Source organism: Ovis canadensis, chromosome 3 (assembly GCF_042477335.2).
Source record: "Ovis canadensis isolate MfBH-ARS-UI-01 breed Bighorn chromosome 3, ARS-UI_OviCan_v2, whole genome shotgun sequence".
NCBI lineage: Eukaryota > Metazoa > Chordata > Mammalia > Artiodactyla > Bovidae > Ovis > Ovis canadensis.
Genome location: NC_091247.1, coordinates 69,997,617 through 70,016,554, shown reverse-complemented (window position 1 = coordinate 70,016,554; position 18,938 = coordinate 69,997,617). Strand labels below are relative to the sequence as shown.

At 39.0% G+C, this 18,938-nt stretch overlaps 1 protein-coding gene across 8 annotated transcripts in view; it reads left to right on the top strand.

The window, feature by feature from the left end:
* The window catches only part of ACYP2 (acylphosphatase 2), a 183,289-nt gene that overhangs the window by 56,374 nt on the left and 107,977 nt on the right, over window positions 1-18,938 (top strand). The window lies entirely within an intron of this gene.

Genomic DNA, 18,938 nt, shown 5'->3' with positions numbered 1-18,938 from the left:
TCAGCTCATACAAGTTCCTTAACCTCTCTGAACACCAGCACAGACTCAGCATCAGTTCAGTTCAGTTGCTCAGTCGTTTCCGACTCTTTGCTACCCCATGAATTGCAACATGCCAGGCCTCCCTATTTCTGCTCTATTAACTATGCCAAAGCCTTTGACTGTGTGGATCACAATAAACTGTGGAAAATTCTGAGAGAGATGGGAATACCAGACCACCTGACCTGCCTCTTGAGAAATCTGTACGCAGGTCAGGAAGCAGTGGTTAGAACTGGACATGGAACAACAGACTGGTTCCAAATAGGAAAAGGAGTACGTCAAGGCTGTATATTGTCACCCTGCTTATTTAACTTCTAGGTAGAGTACATCATGAGAAACACTGGACTGGAAGAAACACAAGCTGTAATCAAGATTGCCGGGAGAAATATCAATCACCTCAGATATGCAGATGACACCACCCCTATGGCAGAAAGTGAAGAGGAGCTAAAAAGCCTCTTGATGAAAGTGAAAGAGGAGAGTGAAAAAGATGGCTTAAAGCTCAACATTCAGAAAATGAAGATCATGGCATCTGGTCCCATCACTTCATGGGAAATAGATGGGGAAACAGTGGAAACAGTGTCAGACTTTATTTTTTTGGGCTCTAAAATCACTGCAGATGGTGATTGCAGCCATGAAATTAAAAGACTCCTTGGAAGGAATGTTATGACCAACCTAGATAGTATATTGAAAAGCAGAAATATTACTTTGCCAACAAAGGTCCGTCTAGTCAAGGCTATGGTTTTTCCAGTGGTCATGTATGGATGTGAGAGTTGGACTGTGAAGAGAGCTGAGCGCTGAAGAATTGATGCTTTTGAACTGTGGTGTTGGAGAAGACTCTTGAGAGTCCGTTGGACTGCAAGGAGATTCAGCCAGTCCATTCTAAAGGAGATCAGTCCTGGGTGTTCATTGGAAGGAGTGATGTTGAAGCTGAAACACCTTTGGCCACCTCATGTGAAGAGTTGACTCATTGGGAAAGACCTTGATGCTGGGAGGGATTGGGGGCAGGAGGACAAGGGGACGACAGAGGATGAGACGGCTGGATGGCATCACCGACTTGATGGACATGAGTTTGGGTGAACTCCGGGTGTTGGTGATGGACAGGGAGGCCTGGTGTGCTGCGATTCATGGGGTCACAAAGAGTCGGACACGACTGAACTGAACTGAGGTCTCCCTGTCCATCACCAACTCCCAGAGTTTACTCAGACTCACGTCCATCGAGTCGGTGATGCCATCCAGCCATCTCATCCTCTGTTGTCCCCTTGTCCTCCTGCCCCCAATCCCTCCCAGCATCAAGGTCTTTTCCAATGAGTCAACTCTTTGCATGAGGTGGCCAAAGTATTGGAGTTTCAGCTTTAGCATCATTCCTTCCAAAGAACACCCAGGACTGATCTCCTTTAGAATGGACTGGTTGGATCTCCTTGCAGTCCAAGGGACTCTCAAGAGTCTTCTCCAACACCACAGTTCAAAAGCATCAATTCTTTGGTGCTCAGCCTTCTTCACAGTCCAACTCTCACATCCATACATGACCACTGGAAAAACCATAGCCTTGGTTAGACGGACCTTAGTCGGCAAAGTAATGTCTCTGCTTTTGAATATGCTGTCTAGGTTGTTCATAACTTTTCTTCCAAGGAGTGTCTTTTAATTTCATGGCTTCAGTCACCATCTACAGTGATTTTGGAGCCCCCCAAAATAAAGTCTGACACTGTTTTTACTGTTTCCCCATTTGCCATGAAGTGATGGGACCAGATACCATGATCTTAGTTTTCTGAATGGTGAGCTGTAGGCCAACTTTTTCACTCTCCTCTCACTTTCATCAGATTGAGCATAGATGACAATAATGCTCACTACTGGCAGTAACTGTGGAATTGAATCAGAGAAAATTCCTAGTTTGTAAGCATTACTTTCTACCAGGCCACAAATCCACATTAGTATCCTTGTCTTAAAATTATACACATTAGTATTCTTGTCTTAAAATTATATATAACCTGAATTCTGTGATGCCCATTGTGCAATGATCAATTTAACTAATCAGATACTTACTGAGCACTTACTATGTGCTAGCCCTTGGTAATATATATAGTGAGTAAAGTGGACACCATCCTGCTTTGTCAGAGTTCACTTAGTGATCTTATTTGGCTGTGACTCACAAGCCATTTCTTGCCATTGGTTTTTCTGAGTAGTGGTAACAACTTTTCACCCTATTAGTAAGGACATTTTATGTTAAATTTTTGTTGTGAAATAAAATAAACATGTACAAAGTGCTTAAAATATAGGTCATAAATCTTAAAATCTGAGCCTTCTCTTACAAAGCTCCAGACGCTTTTTTTTTTTTTTTTAATATTTGTTTGTTTGGCTGTTCTGAGTCTTAGTTGTGGCACGCAGGACTTTTGATCTTCACTGTGGCATGCAAACTCTTGCTTGCAGCATGCAAACTCTTAGCTGTGGCATGTGGGATCTAGTTCCCTGACCAGGGATGGAACCTAGACCCCCCTGCATTGGGAGTGCACAGTCTTAGCCACTGGACCACCAGGGAAGTACCCTCAAATGCTTATTTATGTGCCTGTTAGAAAAATTCTACTATTCCTCTACTAACAGTAACAAAGGAAGCAGAAAAATAGAATATGAGGCTTATGACCTCTGGTGTTTGGACAGCCTTTCTTTTGGATTGCTTTGGGTTTGGAGGAGTGGAGATTTAGTCATGCAAATTTACATGACTAGCAGTGACTCAACTTAGAGCAGTTTGTTTAGCAGTGCCCACAGACCCAAGATCCCCAAAACTCGGCATGTGGACCTGGCCATAAATTTCTGGAAAGACCTCACATTGAAAGAGCAAAGAATATCTTTAAGAAAACATCAAAATATTTAATGCTGAAATGCTAAAGGCAATCCAGTTCAGGTTAGGAATAAGGTAGGGATATCACTGACACGATGGACATGAGTTTGAGTAGGCTCTGGGAGTTGGTGATGCACAGGGAAGCCAGACGTGCTGCAGTCCATGGAGTCACAAAGAGTTAGACACGACTGAGCAACTAAACTGATTTGCTATCACCACCATTGAACCCTGCTTTGACAGTTTGAGGCAATATAATAAAAGCAAAATAAGATCTTGTAAAGCAGGAGACAGATTATCATTATTTGTATTTTATGACATTATCTACCTAGAAAACCAACAAAACCAACAGAAAAGCTGTTAGAACTAGTAAGCGAGTTTGATAAGAGGGAAGCCATAAAATAAATTTGCAAAATTAAGTACCTACCTTAGGTTCCAGTGTGATGGACTTAATTTTAACTGCCAACATCTTGAAGAAATCTCCCGTTTCCTACTCCATGAGCCCACCAGCTTCCAGATACAGAGCAGCAGCTGAGAAGCTGTTGATGTGATCATGGCCCCACTTGGCTGAGTACCATGGTTCATCTGGAGGATGAGCAGATGGTCCAAGCAGGATTAATAACAAACCCTGAGAGAAAGAAGCCCACTTTCTACTGGCCTGGGATATGACTGGACTGTCAGAAGACATCCTACCTAGACAATGTCATTTAATCTCTGGATCCACCCATGAATAGGCTACATAAACGAAGGATCAGGTCCTCCCCTAATTATTACAGGGTCTGGGTAAGAGTAAAAATAGAGGTCCAGAAACTCTATGTTTATATGTTTAATTTTATTCTTTCTTTTCAAGAATATTTATTTTTACTTATTTATTTGGCTGTGCCAGGTGTTAGTTGCACACACAGCATCTTCAGTTGTGGCATGGGGACTCTTAGTTGTGGCATGTGGGATCTAGTTTCCTGACTAGAGATCAAACCTGGGCTCCCTGCCCAGACCCAGGACTGGGAGCACCAGGACCTTAGCCACTGGACCATCAGGGAACGCCGTATGTTGAGTTTTACAATATAAACCTGGGCATTCTGAAGATGGGCCAGAATTTTAGGATAAGTGGTAATATAGAATAATGTCATAATTCATTCCTTAAAAGTTATTTCCCTGCTTCCATTTCAGCAAAATCACTGATAGTATTATAATAAACTTATTCACTTAATTTTTGCTTTATTCACAGTAGTAATCTAAAATGTTAAAAAATTTATAAAGAGAATTTAAAAATATACCTAATTTGAATATATTTCAGCAAAAATGTAAGTTAAAGTAATTGCAAAAATTTGAAAGACTAAATGTTATAAAATATTTTACAAAATGCTTATCTTCTAAAATCTTTAAAATGATGAACTACCATTAAAATTAATACCAAATTTTAATAAAACTATGGCTGATTCAAGTTGATATATGGCAGAAACCAATGCAATATTGTAAAGTAGTTATCCTCCAATTAAAAATAAATTAAAAAAATTTTTGGAAACTACTTAAATTTAAAAATTTAAAATTTAATCCTTTGAAAATTTAATCTTGTATTTGATTTATAACGTTGTGTTTCAGGTGTATAGCACAGTGGTTCAGTTATACATATTCTTTTAAAACTTTTTTTCCATTATAGGTTATTACAAGATATTAAGTATAGTTCCCTTCTATACAGTAGGTCCTTGTTGTTACCTATTTTATATATTGTAGTATGTATCTATTAATCCCAAATTCCTAATTTATCCCTTCCCTCCTTTCCCTTTGGTAACCATAAGTTTGTTTTCAATGAAACTATTCTTAATTAGGATCAGGGTCTGTCTCCAAGGTGACAGTGGTACAGTATTTTCAAATAATCATTTCTTGAGGACACAGGGCAAGAAATACAGAGAAACATTCCAGGGGCCTGAACAATGTTAGTCATGAGAGTGAATGTTCAACATTACAGGTTGCATTTGCAGTACAAAAGAGCCATGTCCTGAGTAGCAGAGGCTACTCTTTCATTCTGCAATAAATCTATTTGTCTTTTTGTATGTGGGGGCGCTATAGGATATGAGCCCAGGGCTGGGGGCCTTTTGCTGAGGCCTAAGGATGTCCCAGTTATATAACCCAATAAACTTCTCTCCCGCTTAAGCTAGTTTAAACTGAAAGGAAGGAAGGACACTAAACTGAAACTAAAAAAAGAAATAAGTCTCAAATCATACAATTAGGTACAAAATATAATAGAAAATAAGATCGTATCCATATTAGAACCCTAAATAGAATAAATGCTCAAGAATTTAATAGACTCGTGGAATAGATACATGTATAAAATCTATGTAAAGAAGCCATTATTAAAATACATGATAGACAAGCAGAAAACTTGATTAAATAGGGGAGATGCTATGTCTTTGGATTAAAAGATTCAATATTATAAAAATACCAGTTCATTTTATAAAGATACCAGTTCATTTCAAATTACTTAATGCATTTAAAGAAATTCTAATTTTAATAAAAACTGTTATCTTTCCAACACCATTCCATGCCAGATCTGTGGTTGCCCCTGATTAATCCAAGCAAATAATTTTAATCATGTCCTTCTTAGTTGTGAATGGTTAAAAAAAAATTGGTGCCAGGACACACAAAAAACAGTTTGCTAGTGGCTTCTAGTCTTCTGCTACATGTGAGTGAGGATACAATGGCAGCCATCCTACACCATGAGGAGACCTAGCTATGGGCTGAACTTGACATAGTGGACAGCAGAGCTGGAAAATGGGAGATGGAAACACAATGGGTTATTAGTAACATTGATGAGCCACTGTTTCAAGCAATCCTCATATTTGATCTACTTTTGGATTCAGCTGAAAGCCAGTCAATTTCATTTTTGTTTAAGCCTCTTTGAGTTGACTTTCAGTCTTTTTGTGGCTTAGCACGTCTTAGCTAATACAGTAATCATCTCCCAGCAGTGTTTCTTAGAGAAACAACAGAGTGTTTTAAAACTTATTTAGAAGAATAGAGAATTTAAAATAGTACAGTAATTTTAGCATCATGGTTCAAATACAGGCCAGGTACGTCAATGAAATAGAAAAGAAAGTTCAGAAACAGACCCTGATTTATGTAATTACTGTATGATCAAGATGGATTGTTTAGTAAACAATGTTGAGACCAATTGGAAACATAAGTTTTCCTCCCTCCTACCAAATAAATCCTATCCAGGTTAAGAGTTCAGTGTCAAGGTGAAACCATTAAAGAACAGGAAGAAAATATAGATATCAAATCTTGGAGTTAGTGAGGGCTTTATAGACAAAGTTGAATAAAATGTGAAGGAAATACAGATAGATATCAAATCTTGGAGTTAGTGAGGGCTTTATAGACAAAGTTGAATAAAATGTGAAGGAAATACAGAATGATTTTGAAGTATTTAAAAGTTTATATACCAAGGGACAGCATAAACAAAATTTATGATCAAAGGTAAATTGTCAGCGTAGTTGATTATATAGGTTGTAAGTATATATAATAAATATTTGCATAAAACACAGCACCCCCAAATACAAATAGAAAAAAATAGCCAGGCAGTTCAAAAAAAAAAAAAAGAAAAGGCATTGATTAGCAAATATATTCAAAATGTTTCATATCCCTAGTAAACAAATTTAAAGAGAGATTTTTTCAACCATCAAATTGGCAAAGATTAAATAGAATACCAGCACAGTGTTTTGAATATTCTAAGTGCCTCTGAATTGTTCACTTTAAAATTATTGCTGCTGCTGCTGCTAAGTCACTTCAGTCATGTCTGACTCTGTGCAACCCCATAGATGGCAGCCCACCAGACTCCTCTATCCCCAGGATTCTCCAGGCAAGAATACTGGAGTGGGTTGCCATTTCCCTCTCCAATGCATGAAAGTGAAAAGTGACAACGAAGTCCCTCAGTCGTGTCTGACTCTTAGCGATCCTATGGACTGCAGCCTACCAGGCTCCTCCATCCATGGGATTTTCCAGGCAAGATAAATAAAATTGACAAACCATTAGCCAGACTCATCAAGAAACAAAGGGAGAATAATCAAATCAATAAAATTAGAAATCAAATTGGAGAGATCACAACAGACAACACAGAAATACAAAGGATCATAAGAGACTACTATCAGCAATTATATGCCAATAAAATGGACAACATGGAATAAATGGACAAATTCTTAGAAAAGTACAACTTCCCAAAACTGAACCAGGAGGAAATAGAAAATCTTAACAGACCCATCACAAGCACAGAAATTGAAACTGTAATCAGAAATCTTCCAGCAAACAAAAGCCCAGGTTCAAAGGCTTCACAGCTGAATTCTACCAAAAATTTCGAGAAGAGCTAACACCTATCCTACTCGGACTCTTCCAGAAAATTGCAGAGGAAGGTAAACTTCCAAACTCATTCTATGAAGCCACCATCACCCTAATACCAAAACCTGACAAAGATGCCACAAAAAAAGAAAACTACAGGCCAATATCACTGATGAACATAGATGCAAAAATCCTTAACAAAATTCTGGCAATCAAAATCCAACAACACATTAAAAAGATCATACATCATGACCAAGTGGGCTTCATCCCAGGGATGCAAGGATTCTTCAGTATCTGCAAGTCAATCAATGTAATACACCACATTAACAAATTGAAAAATAAAAGCATATGATTATCTCAATAGATGCAGAGAAGGCCTTTGACAAAATTCAACATCCATTTATGATAAAAACTCTCCAGAAAGCAGGAATAGAAGGAACATACCTCAACATAATAAAAACTATCTATGACAAACCCGCAGCAAACATTATCCTCAATGGTGAAAAATGGAAAGCATTTCCCCTAAAGTCAGGAACAATACAAGGGTGCCCACTTTCACCATAACTATTCAACATAGTTTTGGAAGTTTTGGCCACAGCAATCAGAGCAGAAAAAGAAATAAAAGGAATCCAAATTGGAAAAGAAGAAGTAAAACTCTCGCTGTTTGCAGATGACATGATCCTCTACATCAGTTCAGTTCAGTTCAGTCGCTCAGTCGTGTCTTAACTCTTTGCGACCCCATTAATTGCAACACGCCAGGCCTCCCTGTCCATCACCAACTCCCAGAGTTCACTCAGACTCGCGTCCATTGAGTCAGTGATGCCATCCAGACATCTCATCCTTTCTCGTCCCCTTCTCCTCCTGCCCCCAGTCTCTCCCAGCATCAGAGTCTTTTCCAATGAGTCAACTCTTCACATGAGGTGGCCAAAGTACTGGAGTTTCAGCTTCAGCATCACTCCTTCCAAAGAAATCCCAGGGCTGATCTCCTTCAGAATGGACTGGTTGGATCTCCTTGCAGTCCAAGGGACTCTCAAGAGTCTTCTCCAACACCACAGTTCAAAAGCATCAATTCTTCAGTGCTCAGCTTTCTTCACAGTCCAACTCTCACGTCCATACATGACCACTGGAAAAACCATAGCCTTGACTAGACCTTTGTTGACAAAGTAATGTCTCTGCTTTTGAATATACTGTCTAGGTTGGTCATAACTTTTCTTCCAACGAGTAAGCATCTTTCAATTTCATGGCTGCAGTCACCAACTGCTGTGATTTTGGAGCCCAAAAATAAAGTCTGACACTGTTTCCACTGTTTCCCCATCTATTTCCCGTGAAGTGATGGGGCCAGATGCCATGATTTTCGATCTTCTACATAGAAAACCCTAAAGACTCCACCAGAAAATTACTAGAACTAATCAATGAATATAGTAAAGTTGCAGGATATAAAATCAACACACAGAAATCCCTTGCATTCCTATACACTATCAATGAGAAAATAGAGAAATTAAGGAAACAATTCCATTCACCATTGCAATGAAAAGAATAAAATACTTAGGAATATATCTACCTAAAGAAACTAAAGACCTATATATAGAAAACACTGGTGAAAGAAATCAAAGAGGACACTAATAGAGAAATATACCATGTTCATGGATTGGAAGAATCAATATAGTGAAAATGAGTATACTACCCAAAGCAATTTATAGATTCACTGCAATCCTTATCAAGCTACCAATGGTATTTTTCACAGAGCTAGAATAAATAATTTCACAATCTGTATGGAAATACAAAAAACCTCAAATAGCCAAAGCAATCTTGAGAAAGAAAAATGGAACTGGAGGAATCAAACTGCCTGACTTCAGGCTCTACTACAAAGCCACAGTCATCAAGACAGTATGGTACTGGCACAAAGACAGAAATATAGATCAATGGAACAAAATAGAAAGCCCAGAGATAAATCCACACACCTATGGACACCTTATCTTTGACAAAGGAGGCAAGAATATACAACGGATTAAAGACAATCTCTTTAACAAGTGGTGCTGGGAAAACTGGTCAACCACTTGTAAAAGAATGAAACTAGAACACTTTCTAACACCATACAAAAAAATAAACTCAAAATGGATTAAAGATCTAAATGTAAGACCAGAAACTATAAAACTCCTAGAGGAGAACATAGGCAAAACACTCTCTGACATACATCACAGCAGGATCCTCTATGACCCACATCCCAGAATACTGGAAATAAAAGCAAAAATAAACAAATGGGACCTAATTAAACTTTAAAGCTTCTGCACAACACAGGAAACTATAAGCAAGGTGAAAAGACAGCCTTCAGAATGGGAGAAAATAATAGCAAATGAAGCAACTGACAACTAATCTCAAAAATATACAAGCAACTCCTGCAGCTCAATTCCAGAAAAATAAATGACCCAATAAAAAAATGGGCCAAAGAACTAAATAGACATTTCTCCAAAGAAGACATACAGATGGCTAACAAACATATGAAAAGATGCTCAACATCACTCGTTATCAGAGAAATGCAAATCAAAACCACAATGAGGTACCATTTCACGCCAGTCAGAATGGATGCAATCCAAAACTCTACAAGCAATAAATGCTGGAGAAGGTGTGGAGAAAAGGGAACCCTCTTACTTTGTTGGTGGGAATGCAAACTAGTACAGCCATTATGGAGAACAGAGTGGAGATTCCTTAAAAAACTGGAAATAGAACTGCTTTTTGACCCAGTAATCCCACTTGTGGGCATACACACCGAGGAAACCAGAATTGAAAGAGACACATGTACCCCAGTGTTCATTGCAGCACTGTTTATAATAGTCAGGACATGGAAGCAACCTAGATGTCCATCTGCAGATGACTGGATAAGAAAGCTGTGGTACATATACACAATGGAGTATTACTCAGCCATTAGAAGGAATACATTTGAATCAGATCTAATGAGGTGGATGAAACTGGAGCCTATTATACAAAGTGAAGTAAACCAGAAAGAAAAACACCAATGCAGTATGAGTTCAGTTCAGTCACTCAGTCGTGTCTGACTCTTTGCGACCCCATGAATCGCAGCACGCCAGGCCTCCCTGTCCATTACGAACTCCCAAAGTTCACTCAGATTCACGTCCATCAAGTCCGTGATGCCATCCAGTCATCTCATCCTCTCTCGTCCCCTTCTCCTCCTGCCCCCAATCCCTCCCAGCATCAGAGTCTTTTCCAATGAGTCAACTCTTCACTTGAGGTGGCCAAAGTACTGGAGTTTCAGCTTCAGCATCATTCCTTCCAAAGAAATCTCAGGGTTGATCTCCTTTGCAGTCCAAGGGACTCTCAAGAGTCTTCTCCAACACCACAGTTCAAAAGCATCAATTCTTCTGTGCTCAGTTTTCTTTATAGTCCAACTCTCACATCCATACATGACTACTGGAAAAACCATAGCCTTGACTAGACGGACCTAGTCAGCAAAGTAATGTCTCTTCCTTTGAATATGCTATCTAGGTTGGTCATAACTTTCCTTCCAAGGAGTAAGCGTCTTTTAATTTCATGGCTGCAGTCACCATCTGCAGATTTTGGAGCCCCCCAAAATAAAATCTGACACTGTTTCCACTGTTTCCCCATCTATTTCCCATGAAGTGATGGGACCAGATGCCATGATCTTCATTTTCTGAATGTTGAGCTTTAAGCCATCTTTTTCACTCTCCTCTTTCACTTTCATCAAGAGGCTTTTTAGCTCCTCTTCACTTTCTGCCATAAGGGTGGTGTCATCTGCATATCTGAGGTGATTGATATTTCTCCCGGCAGTCTTGATTCCAGCTTGTGTTTCTTCCAGTGCAGCGTTTCTCATGATGTACTCTGCATAGAAGCTAAATAAGCAGGGTGACAATATACAGCCTTGACATACTCCTTTCCCTATTTGGAACCAGTCTGTTGTTCCATGTCCAGTTCTAACTGCTGCTTCCTGACCTGCATACAGATTTCTCAAGAGGCAGGTCAGGTGGTCTGGTATTCCCATGTCTTTCAGAATTTTCCACAGATTATTGTGATCCACACAGTCAAAGGCTTTGGCATAGTCAATAAAGCAGAAATAGATGTTTTTCTGGAAACCTCTTGCTTTTTCCATGATCCAGTGGATGTTGGCAATTTGATCTCTGGTTCCTCTGCCTTTTCTAAAACCAGGTTGAACATCTGGAAGTTCACGGTTCATGTATTGCTGAGCCTGGCTTGGAGAATTTTGAGCATTATTTTACTAGCGTGTGAGATGAGTGCAATTGTGCGGTAGTTTGAGCATTCTTTGGCATTGCCTTTCTTTGGGATTGGAATGAAAACTGACCTTTTCCAGTCCTGTGGCCACTGCTGAGTTTTCCAAATGTGCTGGCATATTGAGTGCAGCACTTTCACAGCATCATCTTTCAGGATTTGAAATAGCTCAACTGGAATTCCATCACCTCCACTAGCTTTGTCCGTAGTGATGCTTTCTAAGGCCCACTTGACTTCACATTCCAGGATGTCTGGCTCTAGATGAGTGATCACACCATCGTGATTATCCGGGTCATGAAGATCTTTTTTGTACAGTTCTTCTTTGTATTCTTGCCACCTCTTCTTAATATCTTCTGCTTCTGTTAGGTCCATACCATTTCTGTTCTGTATTGAGCCCTTCTTTGCATGAAATGTTCCCTTGGTATCTCTCATTTTCTTGAAGAGATCTCTAGTCTTTCCCATTCTGTTGTTTTCCTCTATTTCTTTGCATTGATCACTGAGGAAGGCTTTCTTATCTCTTCTTGCTATTCTTTGAAACTCTGCATTCAGACGCTTATAGTATGCTAACGCATATATATGGAATGATAACCCTGTATGCAAGACAGCAAAAGAGACACAGATGTATAGAACTGTCTGTTGGACTGTGTGGGAGAGGGAGAGGGTGGGATGACTTGGGAGAATGGCATTGAAACATGTATAATATCATATATGAAACGAGTTGCCGGTCCAGGTTTGACGCATGATAATGGATGCTTGGGGCTGGTTCACTGAGATGATCCAAAGGGATGGTACAGGGAAGGAGGAGGGAGAGGGGGTTCAGGATGGGGAACACGTGTATACCTGTGGCAGATTCATGTTGATGTATGGCAAAACAAATACAATATTGTAAAGTAATTAACCTCCAATTAAAATAGATAAATTTATTTTAAAAAATGATTGACTTTATGTGAAATTCAACTCAATTTTGAAAGAGAAGAGAAATAAAGAATGATAATATCTAGTATGGGAAGTATGTGTAGATATAGCCTTTCTCAGCCACTACAGTTTGCTTTGATATAAATATTTCTGGAAGATAAACTAGAAGTATGTACCAAAAAAGACCTTGAAAGTGATCATACCTTTCCCTTTCAGTCTGTAATTCCACTTATAGGCATATACACCTAGGAAATAATTAGATATGCTTAGATTTATATATAAGTGAGTTATTTTTAATGGAGAAAATTCTGATTGTAGTGTTCAATCATAGAGGATTACATTATAGTATCTGTATAATGAAATATTGTTCACTCACTAAGAAGAATATAACCAAAAAATATTTTTGAGATACTGCACCATGGGAGAAGGAAGACGAAGGGGCTATTTAAATTTCAAATTATTGCTCTTTATCCATAGTGAACCATCTTAAAGTCAGCATTTGTTTCTAATTTCATATTTGTTTTACGAGAAACAAATTTTGTTTTTAATTTCCTCTTTGTTTTAGGAGAAAAACGCAGTAGTCTGAGTGAATAGTTTTACTCTAAGCCAGAAAGTAGGAGAGGACTTGATCTAATGTAGGTGCTGTTCCCATCTGAGGGAAGGAGGAAGGAAGGAAGCCTTTCAGGTTGCACTGGGTACAGAGAGGAACAGGGGTTCAGATGGGAGAGTCTGTTGCCCTCTTGTTAAAAACCTGAAGGCAGGACATGGAGTATCCTGGAGCACAGGAATGGTACTGGACTTCCCTGACACAGCCCATATCCTAGGACTGCAGGGCTGGAGGGAGATGTTTGGGTGGCAGTCTTGAGACGTGCCTTGTGGGGCCCACACCCTGAGCACACAAGGCTGGATGGGGCTACCTACAGAAAAGCTGAGGGAATAAGTAACTTGCAAGAGACCCAAGGAAGGATGAGAAAGCCAAACACCAGAAGCAACAGGCAAGGTCCAAGGCCTGCATGTGCCCACCTAGTCCTGCAACCAGCTGCTTTTCAGCAAGCACTACTGCCTGGTGAGCCAGAGAGTCAAGGGGCATCTCAGTGGAGGCTGGTGAGGACCCACAGGGCCACCCTTGGACCAGAGGCTCTCCACCTCGGTCACCAGCATAGGACACACTCTGCCTTGCAGTCAGGGGCTCAGGTGCCATCTTGGGGGAAAAGGGAATGGGAAGGAAGCTTTTTGGAAAGAGAAACACAGTCCCAATAGAGTTTGAACTTTAAAATGATAGCATGTTTACCCAAAACACAGTCTTTAAAATATTTTGAAAATATTTAAATGCCTGTTTTTAAAATGTCACTTATTTTAAAAAGTAACATTTTCCATTCACCATCACTAGGGATGGGAGCTATAGAAAAGAAACAGTCTGGCACAGAAACTCAATAAAGTTAAATATTTTTAGTTTGTATGTTTTGATCTGATTGAAATAATAGTTTAAAATGTTTAAGGAAACTGGAAGGTGTTCACTATATTTAAAAAACAAGTGGTAGGATACAATGGGATTTTAATTCTCTTAAACAATATTTCCTAATATGTACATAAACATGTAAACATATCAAAAAAACCTGGAAAGATGTACATCTAAATATTAATAGTATTTCTGGGTATAGAATTATTTTATGGTAATTTTCATATTTTTAAGATGAACTTTTTTCCTTAAAATCAGGAAGAAATTGTTTAACAAAACAAAGTGTAGAGCCTTGTTGTTCACAAGTGTGCTCCGTGGACAGCAGCATCCGCATCACCTGGGAACATGTTAGAAGTGCAGATTCTCAGGCTCCATTCTGACTTCCTGAATCAGCATCTTCACTTTAACCTGTTCCTTAGCCAGTATTTCCTATACAAGCAATGCCAGCCCCTTACAGTTACTTGCTCAGGTCACAACCTTGGTCATCCATGACTCCTCTGTTTCTTTCTCTTCCCATCTCCTATCCATCACTAAATTCTCTTCTTTCAAAATAGATCCATAATCTTCTCCCCACTTCAGTGATCACATAGTCCAAACCACCACTTACCTTTTGGGATTATTGCAGAGCTGTCAGACTTGGCTCCTGCTTTGATCTATGTCCCCAGTATAGTCGGGCTCACCTGGTGGCTCAGACAGTACAGAATCCACCTGCAATGCGGGAGACCAGGGCTCCATTTCTGGGTTAGGAAGATCCCCTGGAGGAGGGCAAGGCAATGCACTCCAGTATTCTTGCCTGGATAATCCCCATGGACAGAGAAGCCTGAGGGCGACAGTCCATGGGGTCACAAAAGAGTCGGACACAACTGAGCGACTAAGCACAGCACAGCACAGTCAATATAGTCTCCTCTCTGCATAGCAGTCAGAGTGATCCTTACAAGACACAAGTTGGGTCTTGATTCTCCTCTGCTCAAAATGGTTCAATGCCTGGTCATCTCACTCAGAATAAGACCCAGAGTCCTTATGGCGTACTTCAAGGTCCCACGTAAACTGGTCCCCTCCTCCACTGTACCAACCATCTCTCTGATCTGATGTGTTTCAGTCTCTCTTGTTAACCCCAACTCCAGCCACACTGGGTTCTCCTGCTGTTTCTGGGACATGCCAAACACGTGCATTATCTATCACCTTAGGGTCCTTGCACCTGGTGTTCCTGAGAGGCGGAGTATAGTGATGATGGTTAAGAGAAAGATTTTGGAGTCCGACTCTCTGGGTTCCCAATTCAACCCTTCTATTTACTAGCTGTGTGACTTACACAAGTTACCTTAATTCTCTGAGCCTCAGTTTCCTTATCTGTAAAATAGGGATCATAATAGTACCTGTATGCAATTGTTAAGAGGATTAAATGAGTTTACCTGTGTAAAGCAGTTAGGATACTGACTAGCACAGGAGAAAATGCTTTCTGACTATTAACCATCACTATTCCCACAGGTTTCCAAATGACTCACTCCCTAATTTTATTAGAATCTCTACTTGGATATGCCCTAGTTAAAGATTTCTCTGAATACATTTCCTTCCGCTCTGTCTCTGTGTCTTAACCGGCTTCATTTTTCTTCTTAGCACCAATCAATATCTGAACATGTTAGTTAATTTGTTTGATATTGATCTCTACGCACTAGAATGTAGGTTCCAAGGAGAGCTGGGAATCATTCTGGCTAATAGTATCTGGCATGTGCAGTTAAAGACACAAGATCTTAAATTTATCAAATCTTGTTAGTACTTGAATTGAAGATTCCCAAATTTAAATCCAAGAACTAATCCTTGGAGAAATGAGGCAAATTTGCATAAACACACAGAGCATATATAAATCAGTATAGGGAGGCCAGCTATTCTTGTTTGGGAAAGAACATTTTTTCTTAACCCGAAAGTATGCTTTTCCTGTTAGAGTGTCAAACTATTCTTTCTTTAATTAAATGCTTTAGATAGGAGATTATAGTTTAAAATTTCCCTTAGTATTCCTGTTTTTATTGCTCTATTTTAAAATATCCTTGCTATCTCTATTTAATTAAAATATTTCTGAAATATAAAATGTTGTCAAATTATGGTGTTTCTCAAAATTTTAAAAATATTACTCCTCTGGTGAAATCCAAAAATCTGAGCATGGCTCCAAATAAAAATGTAGATAACATACCCATTTGTAATGATATCAGGTTCTAACTCCAGCAAAAACCTGGGAAGTTGTGTTATTAATAAAAAAACCCCTTGCTGCCACTGTATTCATTGTATTTGCCTGTTATTAAAAAAATAGAGATTTAGAATATTTTTTTAAATGGAAAAAGAAATCTAGGTTTCAATTACTAGGCCATATTATGAATAAAAGTATTAGAGATATGACTTAGGCATGAAAACAAAAAGCCTTTCCCATAACCTACACTTGGTTTCAGGTTGAAGGACTTGGTTTAAGTTTTAATCTATTGAGGTCTTTGCTGTCCTTTAAAGAAAATAAGGTCTACAGTCTCCATTTATCAAATAATGCACATTTAAGCTTTATTATAACACAGAAGATAATTTTTGTTGTTGTTCAGTCACAAGTCATGTCCAGCTCTTTGCAATGCCATGGACTGCAACATGCCAGGCTCCTCTATCCTCTCTGTCTCCTGGAGTTTGCTCAAACTCATGTCCATTGAGTCCATGATGCCATCTAACTGTCTTATTCTCTGCCGCCCCCTCTCCTTTTGCCTTCAGTCTTTCCCAGCATCAGGGTCTTTTCCAATGAGTGGGCTCTTTGATTCAGGTGGCCAAAGTATTGGAGCTGTAGAAATAATAGGTACCATTTGCTGAATGCTTATGTATTTGTTAAAACATTAATAAAGTTATTATCTCATTTAATTCCAAGTCTAACTCTCTAAAACGGTGGTTATTAAAGTTTAACTGTTGAGGAAACTAAAGTGTAGGGAGGGTGAAGAAACTTTTGAGACAGGCATCACTTATAGATTGTAGAACTGAAATGAACTCCCAGGGCTGACTCCACCATGAGTCTGAATCATGTACATAATTCCTGAACCTGGCACACAGTCATAATTAGTGCTCAAGGTAAAACAAAACTTTTCTTTCTGTTTGCTTTCTTTCACGTGTGTTCTTATTTTGCTTACAAGGTCAAATTTTCATTTAATAATTATGTGGATTTATACTAATGATAAAAATCAACCTTATATTTTTTAACCTACAATATTATCTGGAAGTAGTCTGGAATGATCGACAACTATTATCTCACAGAAAGCCCATTCAAGTGGAATAATGGCAGCAATTTATATGTTTTGTAATTAAGATATTCTCTTTGTACCTGCAAATACAAAAATAATAATGCAAAATACGATACAGTAAAAATATAAAAATAATATGTTAGAAAGTAGTTGACATTATGAATTGGGAGACAATAGAAATATTGTGATTTATGGTTGACTTAATTTGTTTTAAATTGTAGAGTAAAATAATTCATTCATTTTATTTTATTTGTACTTTGTTCAAAAACATTTGAAAATCAGAGTTTTAAATAGTCATGATATATATATATAATCCTCAAGACAGATTATCCTTCACCCCATCAGCATTTTCCTTGGAGAACACTGTATAACAGTGAAAAGACACCAGCAGGATGTCTGACAATTCAGCTCAATTCTGACACTATCTCCTAGGATAGAATCAGATTCCACAGGTAAAGGACTCAGTCCCTAGTTAGATATGAAAACTGTTTGGATTAGGAATGAATTATCTTCTTCTTTTATATACCTTTACACCTAATTAAAATGCTATCCAGGCAGTAGGTGGTTATTTGACTGTGATGATACTTAAAATATAAATATTCAGTCGGTATCACTAGTGAAAACTCTAAAAGCTATTTTAGGGTTTTTTTTGCTTTTTGATAATGAATATTCAAGTGGAAGTAGGAAAAGAGAACCACATGCATTTGCTTATTTTGGGGACCTCAAACTAAATCAAACTAGAGACCTCAAAACTCAAAAGTGGCTAAGCTGTGTAACTCTCTTGTTTTTAATTAAATTTTCAGAGGCAGGTTTTTATTTTCAAAAATAGTGTGTGCCTCGCTCTACGAGTTGGCATTTCTCTTCTGTTAGCTTTCCTAGTTCCTTTGGGATGTTGCTTTTGTCAGTTCCTTCAGTGCTTCTAACACACGTCTTCTTGGACATTTAGTCATCTTCCATGTGATTCACAGATTTTATTTCTTGAGTAAATGTTACAAATAGGCTTAGCTGTATGTTACAGAAAACCCGAGTAATACTGGCTGAAAGAAAACACAGGTTTGTTTTTCTCTTATGTAAGAGATGTCCTGAGGATACAGTTAGGGCTCAAGTGGCAGTGCTCTAGTCACAAGGATCCAAACTTCATGCTCTATGTCTCCTCATAGTCGGAGGGTGGCTGCCACAGCTCCAGCTTTAATATCCACAGTCCGGGCAGCAAGACGAAAGAAGGGAAAGAGACCTGCTTCCTGACTGGGTCATCTGCCTTTAAAGCGATTTCTTAGGAGCTCCATTCAGTGACCTGTGCTTCATTAGTCACAGGAAGGGGTGGTAAATAAATGCTTTTAGCTGGGCATATTGCCATGTCAAGTAAAACTAGGGTTCTTTTACTGCAGAAAAGGGGCTGAATGTGTATATATGGGCCATCTACAGATTTCTGCCACAACTTAATTCCCAAGGGAGCAGAGCCTGCAATCCAGGCTTGGGTGTGGACCATTTATCTGGGAGGTGATCCCAGGAAGCAGAATAATAGAGAAGGGAGAGTGAAATAGGGGAGCCAGAAAAGTCAGTGAAGGGTTGCTGTGGAGTTGGGCTCTGTTACCATAGGGCCAGGGGCACTGTGTCTCTGAGGACCCTCTGAAGAATCATGAAGAATGCATCTCCAGGACAATTTCCCTCTCCCCATTCCCTAGGCTGGGGAGAAGCTGGGAGACTTCTCCACTGACTGTCCCATTGGTTTTCTCCAGGGGGATTAAACTTCCTTGCCTTTACTGATAAAAGTGGTGAACAGTGTTCACAAAGACCCAGCCACTTTTTCTGTGGGGAGTGTGTTAGTTTTCTATCCTTATGTAACAAATTACTA